This window comes from Epinephelus fuscoguttatus, linkage group LG1, assembly GCF_011397635.1.
Source record: "Epinephelus fuscoguttatus linkage group LG1, E.fuscoguttatus.final_Chr_v1".
Lineage (NCBI taxonomy): Eukaryota > Metazoa > Chordata > Actinopteri > Perciformes > Serranidae > Epinephelus > Epinephelus fuscoguttatus.
In genome coordinates this window covers 42,924,910-42,935,055 of record NC_064752.1, presented here as the reverse complement: position 1 = coordinate 42,935,055, position 10,146 = coordinate 42,924,910, and positions in this window count along the sequence as shown.

The window sequence follows — 10,146 nt, the reverse complement described above, 5'->3', positions numbered from 1 at the left end:
AACCACCACACCACCGTGCCGCCCTGCAGGGATTATGTTTTTTCATAAATTTGCATCACAATAGTTCCCTTGTCAAAGAGCCTGTGGATTTTTTCCATTGGATGTTGGATTATTGCAGGAAATAAGATCAACGGCAGCGAGAAAATCTTCACAAATGAACACCAGTTTTAAGATTTATGAAGTCCAAATGCAATCGGCAGAAGTAAAAAGCTAACGCTATAGGCTATAAACAAACTTCACCACAGTCGCCTGAGTAATGTCACCAACCCAACAAGGCCAGAAAGCTGTGTTTAACATGATGACATGTGGTCTCATTTAGCTTTTTGTTAGCAGCGACCTTTTTTGAGACACCTGTGGGGTATTTACAGACAGATTTGATGTTGTAGAACAAAACTTAAAATTCTCTTAAGCTTGTGTTAACCACATAGGCTTACCTTCTCAAACATCTTACCAAAAACACAAAAACACTGACTTCAAGTCAAGGGAACTGGAAGGGCTAAAATGCTAACTCATATCCAGGTTATTGGACTTCTTCCTGAGTGAACTGTAGTGAGGCTAGTCATTTTGTTACGCCAGATATGAAGCTGTAGTTTCATATTTGGCGCACATACACAATAATGTGATCGATTTTCTCATGTAACTCTGCAGAAAGCAATTAAGCCTATTTCTCAAAATGTAAAACTACTCGAAATTAGAATACAAGACAAAATGAACAACAAATAATCAAAGTTCATGTCTATTTATTTAAGTTCACTCTCTTTCACCAAAGCATCAGCACGGACTATTGACTGCTGTTTCATTTTGATCAGGAGAGGTTGCGTCAAGTTTAGCCTTTTGTATTCTCATGTGATTCCGTGTGTGTGTGTGTGTGTTGCACTTGACTCGCTGAAAGCACTGGATCATTGTCTACCAATGTTTGTGATCTCATGTGTTATTCATTGAAAAAGCTGTTTTGCTGTTTGCTCTCCTCATGCTACCTGCTGACTTCACACAGGGTCATTTTAACTGGCTGCTGTGTGTACTCAGACGGACTGCCAATAAATAAAAGTGTGAGGACTTTCTCAAGCTGCATTATTACATTGTATTCCCTTTGAATACTTGTGAGGTGACTTGCACAATCAGGCTTTATTAAAAACTTTTTACCAAAATCATGTCTCACATATTTTTGTTGTGTTCCCTTTAGTTTCTTGGCTTTAAAACGCAGGATTTTTCATAATCAAATCAAAACATACCTGACGTGTTTTTCTTTCATTATTTGCCATGACTGCAATAACACAGATGTGTTCCACTTGTTTCCTTCATTTCACTGTTTGTATTAGAAATGATACTAATGCTTTCACCAAACATGATTATGATTGTTTTTTTTTTTTTCAAAGATGATTCCTATGTCATCTCAAGAGGTGCCCAAAAACAATTCAAGTGTCCACATCCTGTATCCACATCATAAATGTATCAGGCTTTTATTCAACATTAATACCGTGCCGGGGAAACGCTGCACTCCGAGTTCTCTAATTACAATGCAGCTAATGTGTTATTTCCTCCCCATGTGGGATTACTTTCATCTTTCCCATTAAGATGCACATTTTGTTTGGATACTCAAATTACAAACCCCATATTAAATCTGACTGTGCAAAAGGCATTGATCATAGCCCCGATAGCTGCACTCCAACTTTGATTTAATTTGCACTTCCATTAATATCTATGAGACGTCCGATTGTCGTCTTGGGCATATTGATGGTATTGTAAGCCCTGCCTTCATATAATGTTCCCCAGCGGCAATGAGGAAATGTTACAGAGAATTAGGCCGAGAAGCAGGCTCAGTGGAACTGGCACTGCAGTCGGAAATTCATTACCCTAATAAATAGAGGGGGGGAGAAAAGCGAGAATCTTAAGAGAAATTTCTCTCTCCCTCTCACCACAAAAACACAAAAAAGCCCTCACTTTGGCCTGAGAGTGGATGACTGTAACTTAGGTGCTTCTCATTATTGCTGCCTGTGCACCCAAGGGTCTTCTTGGGACCATGAGATGTCTTGAAAATGTGCTTGATAATTCAATAGAGAGGCAGTCACTTGCTGCCTATCCATCATGAAGCTTTACATACTGGATATATGTGGCTGCATCTCTTTAATCATTACAACAAGGACAATACAGCCTAAATCTCATTAAAACCTTCAGAATAGAATGAAATGAACAGCATTTACAGAAAACACAATACAGTCATAGATTCATTGTGAGCTAGAAGAGTGTCAAGCCATGCTGATTTCTTATGTTGATTAATGAAGTGCCAACTGAGTATATGTACTGTTCCCTTCCTTTGTTGAAGCCCTGACATGCTGTTTCCTATGGGGAAAACACCACTGGAGCCAAGAGACATGAGTTATGCTGTAATTAATGCAATCATGAAGATGAAAATAGCTGTTGTTGCAACTTGAAAACGACAATGAAGAGCGTGTGAACTGAGGAGGAGGAAGATTCATTGTTAGGTGACTGCGATCGGGGACCGCGCTGTCCTCCGAGGCCCTTCTCTGAGGCTCATCAGTGTATCTTTCAGTAAGCAGCATCTCTGAAACAAATATGTTTTACTACATCCCTCCCTCACTTCCTGTAGCAAGGCTTTCATTCCAGACATCTGCAAGCTTTTTCAGTGGATGGCACAATTTCCCTTTTTGTTTTCAAAAAGGGGGAGGGCTCCGCTTCTCTTACGATTCTGCCAAAGTGATTCATTTGCAGGTCATTAAAAAACTCGTCTTTTGAAAGCGTTAGGCTGCTCAGGTGGCGGAGCCTGTGCAGGGGAGACATGTCGTAAATAAAGGCCGCTACATTTCAAATGCCATAAATAGGGGACACCTAAGGACCTTGCATGATTGCAGACATCTAATCATTTAATTTATGCGTGTCTAAAGGAGCCCTCATTAACATTCAAGTAGCACTCATCTGTCTAGCGGGATCACTCCGAAGGCTGCATCACTCTCAGATGGAACGTATCTATTTGGGCAACACAGCATGGCTACACACTCAGCAAGCACCTTCTCGCTTTCCCCCCTCAATGTCATGAGAGACACAGCATGTAACTCTCATAACTTACAGTGTGTGATTTGTGATCCAGTGATTGTGTTGCTGTTAATGTGGAGAACCTTTGACAAAGTTAAAGTCATATTCTCGAGGTCACAGTACAGTGTTGGGACTAACACTTCTGACTGTGCTGCAGCAGATCATTTAACCTTTTATAAAAGCGGTTTGGACAAAAGGTGCATCTTGGGCTGTATTTGTAGACGATCATCAGCAGCCTTTTGATGAAGACAAGTGAAGCTTGTGATGTTTATTTTTGAAGACCGTCTGAAGTCTTTGTTAGCACTGCAATAGTGTAACACACCTCAGTGTCTGCACAGCAGATGCATGCATGACAGAAACTCAATAATAATTGGCGTGGATTGCTTTTGACACGTGCTGGTTGCTGACAGCTGCTTTGTTCTATGGTCAGATTTCATATTTAACACATCAAAGAGTTGGGATACTTCACACTCTGCTAAGGACTGATAGCAAGTCTGACACTTTGCTGTTAGGAGAGGAGAGAGCTGGTCTTTCTCTGGCGGAGAATAAAGTCAGGTTGCATTCAGTGTTCCTTTTTTCACTTTCCTGCCTGATAAATGAAGTTATACTCAGGCAGTCTTACAAGGAACACAGTAAACATCACAGAGGAAGTGTCATGTTTACTGTGATAATGAAAGAATTATTGGCAGGAAATTCCTGTAGCATGAAAGCACACTTAAAAACCATCCCTTGCATGAGTAATCTGTACTGTAAGCATGTGGATTTCATAACTGTTGTGAACACATGCTCTGGGGGTGACACTGTGAAAGCGTCTGAGGAATGACTTTGCAGTTAGATGATTTGTAGGACAAAACTGACCTTTTGCTAAACCCTAATATAAAGAGTGATCGCTGCTATTGTCTTAATCATATGCTGCTATTGCTTTATTCCAACACAGTTTCATTCCAAAGTTGCTGAAAATCAGTGCGTGAGCAGTGACTTCCGTGTCAGACACTGATGATAAAAGTTGTCTTTTCACATTGGCATCATACACGGCCAGGCGTGTAACGGCGCCTGATCAACGGGAAACAAGGTAAGTTAAGGAGGCAAAAAGTCAGTTGTTGGGCAGGTGGGAGCAGCGGTGGATGGGTCCAACAACTACTGACTTTCACCCGGGAAGCCAGTGTTTGCTTCCCTTATGAATGTAAAGCCAAACCCTGCTGTTTATTTCTAAACCTAACCAGGTGTTTGTGTTGGTTAAACATAATCTAATGTTGTTGAAGGGGAGAAAAATGTCAATTCGCAGTGACATACGCACATAGTACGTAGACTAGATGCAAGACTGTATGCAAACTGCACATTTCCTATGAAAACAGAAGTGTAGTTTGAAAAGACACAATACATGTAACAGGCTTAAGTTGACATGGCGTCCCAGAACGTCAACAACAGACACACCCAGGCTACCTCGCACATCATATGTAGATGTATAAAGTCCGGGACCAAGTGGTGATATGTGACAAGGTTGGAATGAGAATGTGTTGAATCAGGTTATGTATTTTATATTTACTGTATTATTCATAGGTTTTAAGGGCTGAACAGGAGCCAGGGCATAATGCATTTCATTGCATTGAATGTACATTATACTTTGAATATATATGACAATGGACTTGAACTTGAACTCATCCAATCATAGGTTATTGACCAAAACTAGGCACGGCAGGCTTGTCAAGCTTTGAATTCATCAGACTTTAATGAGGCAGATACTTGGCGTTTAAAAAGTATGGGGGTGATGTCTTTTTTCAGCCTTCCTTATCTGCAGTAACATGAGGTGCATTTCTTAGCATGTCCAGTTAACCAGCTTCACAAGTAACCCAGGATCATTTTCAAGAAAGAATTAGAATACTATTAAAGTTATATGAAGCAGGAATTTTTGGTTACTGTTTGTGAATGCAGAATTCATGCTTGGCCCCCAGCTACTATTGTAGAAAATTCGTTAACATGGAAAAGCTGATACTTTAGCAACCTAACCAAGCTAACCGCTGGCATCAACTGTCTAACAGAAAACAGGCCAACTTTGTGTCACTCTTTATCCTATCCTCTTCTTAAGTGCTTGCCAGCAAAATTGAAAGCCAAGCTCAGATTCACTCTAGCTTTGGAACGACCTTTGTCCACCTGGCGTTTCACGTCTCTATATTTACATTTTTTCGTTGCTGTGTGCTGCTACGACCTGACCTAACCTGCCTGAGGGCTATACACAACACTGCCCAAAGATTGAAGCCCAGAAACGTCCTGAACATGGCAAAATAAGAAGAAAATACAGGTAAGGGTCTGCAGATAAATCTACCACACACACACACTTCCAGTGGGTCATACGTGACCAGTGTAGGCTGAGAAGACTTCTGTATGAGTCTATAGGTCTACATTGTTTTTCAGGGAAAATTTTGCACAGTATAATTTTAACAGACTACATTAGTTTCTAAAGCTGCAGGTCACGTCAACAGGATGTGCGCTGTTCATGACTAGTACCTCGACTGTGTAGTATTTTCTCACTCTCACAGCAGCTCTCCAGCTCTTTAGCATTTAGGATGTACGTTGTAGCAACCCCAGTCAACATTACCAAAGATAGAGTTACGTTTGCCTCCTATCTTTTAATTCTTACGAAGCCAAACAAAGATTGTTTGAGCGAAATTTTGGATCATTGGACCATTGAAAATTTTTGATTTTTACCCTTATTATTTATATAATACTCTGCCTCATTACTTCGCAGTACAAGGTGCCATTTCTTTATTTTGATGACTTCTACATCAACTGTGTGGTGAGGGGGCTGATTTTTTGCCTGGTACATGTAGCTTTAGTTCTAGTCCCTTACCATCAAAGCATATTCAAGACCCCTTTCACAGGTTTCTAATTTTAATAAAAGTCGGAGATTGTGTTTAAAACAACTCGTGGAGCTAACATTAGCTTAGTTAGGTAGCTTGCTAGTTGATCAAATGTACCTGCGACAGTTGTCATTTCAGGCAAAAATTTGTTTTTACCAGCTATAAATTAGAAGCAGTCAATGCGTTCTCATCCCAACTCATCAAACAGAGCCTCTTTGTCAGTGAACCTAAACATGCTAGGTAGCCTCCTGCGTCAGTTTTGGACATTCACAGATGGTGTCTCAATATATAATTCTTACATGTATTGTGTCTTTACAAAATTAATTTCAGGTTTCACAGGAAATGTACAGTTTCTCCTTGTTACGTGCTTACAGGCTTTTTCCAAATTAACTCACTGCGAAGGTAAAACACTTTTTTTTATGCATTTTTATGTTTATTTCCATAAGTTTAGGTTTTGAAAAAGACATCAATATTTGGCGTTAAATAGGTGTTGTGCTTACTAATGTAATGTTACATCTGGTGATGTGTCATGTGACATACGTTACTACTGTAGCATGCTACACATGCAAGCATACTATGTTGTTTTTAAAGTAACTCCACTGACTTTTGGTTTCACACAGGAAGTGAACAGTGGGCTCCTGGGTGACAGTCCAGTGTTTTGTTTTGTTTTGTTGTTGTCGGCAGTATTTGACGAGTTGGAATTGAGAACAGGCAGTTACAGTGTAGCCTACACATTATAAGCACAAGCCTTAAAAACAGACTGATCCTGTGTCAGTGTAGTTCTTATTAAGTTGTAGTGTGAATCCTGACGGCCTGGAGGAAAGTGGAAGTATGTAAGGGCAGTGTGATAAGTCCACTCATCAGCCCAGAAGACCTGCAGCACCCTCACTTCATAAGGTAAGGAATAGCAAGGCGGGGGCCCTTTAATGGCTCCAAGTTAAACACCACATTTGTACCGTTGCACAAGGAGTGAGAGAGACATGTTCTTCTCTATAGGCAGTATCCAGCAGCATTTTGATGTCTCTAACAAGAACACAATAAATTGTTCCTCATTATTCAGTAATTAACTCCAATGCGCCGGGTCCCCATCCCCCTGCGCCACGCTCTAAATCACCACCCTCCTCCCCTCTTCTCCTCCTGCTACACAGCTCTTTAATTTCCTCTATGCTGTGGGGGGTGGGGGCAAGAGAGGGTGGAAGGGAGGGAGGGGGGCACACACAGCTTGATGCACTCCATCATCCCCTTGCCACCCTCTTGTCACCCTTTCGCCCTAGCCAAGCCACACCTTCCTTCTCTTCCTTCCACCCTCCCATCTCCATGCCAGCTCCTCACCAATGTGTGCTCTCCCTGCAGGATGCTACCTGGTTAAAGGAGGGAGAGAGAGTTCACCTGAGCCGGGACAACAGGCTCCAGTCACGTTCGACGCAGCGAGATCGCCTTGTACTATCAAAACTCGCCCCCGGCCCTGTTCGCTATCTTTTTCGTGGGGCTTTCCCCTTCCTCCTCTGCTCTTAATTGTTAAAATGAGGTCATTAATTGGAGGCTGAGTCAAATCACCTGTCATTTCAGCTGGGAATCATCCTCTGATTGAAAGGTATCATAAAAACCTGCCCAGGGCCTGGTTTTTGCAGTGCCTGCTGGGAGCTCCCTTTGTGCCTTGACGATCTCCGCCCATGGGCACACAACTCACTTTACTTTCTCTGGCGGAGATTAGGCGGGTAGTCTTGGGTGACACACATCCACGCGCGTGGCCCAAATATAGATTCAAGAGAGTCAGTAGTGTCAGGCGCAATTCCTGGAGGATGTTGTGGGGAGTGTTCGTTTTCCACTGTACTATTAACGCCCCTGACCTAATTGAGGATGATGCTCACACACACCACTTCCCTATATGAGAGTGAGGTCAGGTTCATTTGAGGGGGTAATTGTGAAATTGGCATGTAAACTAGGACAATAGAACAAATGACAAAAAAATGAGGACAGATGACAAATTTCTTGATAGATTTTTAATAAATGTAGTCGTGTCCTGCTGCTTTTACAGATGTAGCGTGGTATTCCAGCAACCAAAGTAAGGACTTGATTATGTTGAGGAACTGTGCTCTGTGATGTTTACTGTCTTCTAATGTCCTAATTTGGTGAAGCTAAATGTTATTTTGCTCTGCATCATGGGTGTAACTGCAAAATGGGCTTATTAGAAACACATGCATCAAATATCTGAAGTGACGTCAAGTTGAATGCACCCGAACATTCTTCACCTTGTGACAGCTACATTGCATGCCGCAAGGTACAGAAAGCAGTACTCTCAGCCACTTAAAAATGCTCCATTTACTTAAGAAAATCACAGTGAAAATGTTGGCAATATTAACACAGAAAGGCCATTAGAAAAACAGGCCTAAATTATTCTGAAGGCACGACGCTACACAAAGCTTCGGGACCCCATTTTCCACATGGACTTAATCTTGAGGAACACTACATAAGATGCTGACAAACCCGCTGTTTGAAATAAAAATCCTCTAAACACATGGCATTAATATTTAATGGTGCTGCTTCCTCGGGAGGCCACTCTGGGCTGCAGCACTGTGTCTGAAGGGAGACGGTATTAGTGCTGTGTGCTCTGGAGGAAGAGCAGCTTCACACTAATGAAGCGATCAGGGTCTGAACTCTGAAGAAACCTCATATCCGATTAGTGAGCAGAGATGCATGTAAACATGGCGGAGCGGCACGCGATTAGATCACTTTGTTAATGCGAGTCTTGTGTCGCTAAAAACAACAGCGGAGCGGCGTGCAGCGTTTTGAAGTGTTTTGCTAGCAGCAACACATTTCACATTTAATCATTCCAGTATTACAGTTTCTTTTTGACCCTCTACACAAGTGTTTCGAATTAAGCTGCATACTAGAGACGTACTATGCAAGCTAATGGGTTAACACTATCCTCTAAGCAGCCATTAAGATGCATGCATGTGTTGTGCAGCAGTGAAAACCACCTGACCTTGTCCACATCCGCTCGGCCAGGATGGGGCCGCATTTGAGCCTGGCCAGTAAAGGACAGGCCATTTGGATGTTATTAAAAAAGCTGAAGCCCATGCTACTCCCAAAGCCATCAGGTAATTTGAAAGAGATCCAGCCCGTTTAAGATGTGCAGATGTTTTCGCTTTAAAACTGGCATCTGTTTATGCAGACGCACTTTATGTTCGAAAAACCACAAAGGACCTCCAATAGGTTTTATGGAGCAGTATCAGCTAGAGCACTCAGCTTTGTAATTGTGCTGCACCAGGTAATGAGAAAATTGGTCACAAGCAGTGTTCCCTGTAGATGTAACCCGCAACATACAATTTTGCACAGCATGTGCAGTATCTACATTTATTTTTTGTAGTCTGTGCAGTGTTGTCAGAGCTCCTGTGCAGCTTTCAGGGGGTCTAACACGGTCACAGATTAGAGCCTAATTCATACTGTAAGAGGACTGATTCCATATAAAAATACATGTGCAGACACAATAGGTTTACATACATACATTATGTACAATAGTACATAAAGCGAACATCTTTAGATCTTCAGTAGGGACAAATAAATAGTAGTGTGTGTGTGTGTGTGTGTGTGTGTGTGTGTTTATATTTGTATGTCATTTTTGAACCCTTTGTAAGAACAAAATGTTTCAGTCTGGTTTTCATAAAATAGAAAAACTGAAACAGAGCTGACCTCAGAGTTGCTGATGATTTCCTGATGAATGCAGACTAATCATTGTTTGTGTCGTGTGACTAAACTGCAACTTTCAACACAACTGATCAAAGTATTAGTATTATTAAAATATGGAGAAATTGGATTATTCTGTCTCTGCAGCTGCCCCGGCCTGGTTTTAATATCACCTGTCAAACTACTTTCATCCTCTATTCGTAAATGCTGCAAAATATTTCTTAAATCTGACTTGTCTTATGGCTCAGTTCATAAGCCAGTATAATAATATTGGCCGATATTTCATGTTATCAGGACGTTATATTCATGGTTACCATGTGGACATACAGATTATGGACAAAATTATGAAGGAAAGCAATGTAGCATTGGTGATAATATATATCAGTCGTCTGTGTGTTGCCACACATTACCTCAGGCTTTTAGAGATGGAAACTGAACCTTTCATCAAACAGGAAATCAATTTTCTTCATTTCAAATGCTATCACTGATCGAACATCATCAACAGTTACTAACAGACATTGTGAATAGAGACTTCCTAAAATGTAAACTT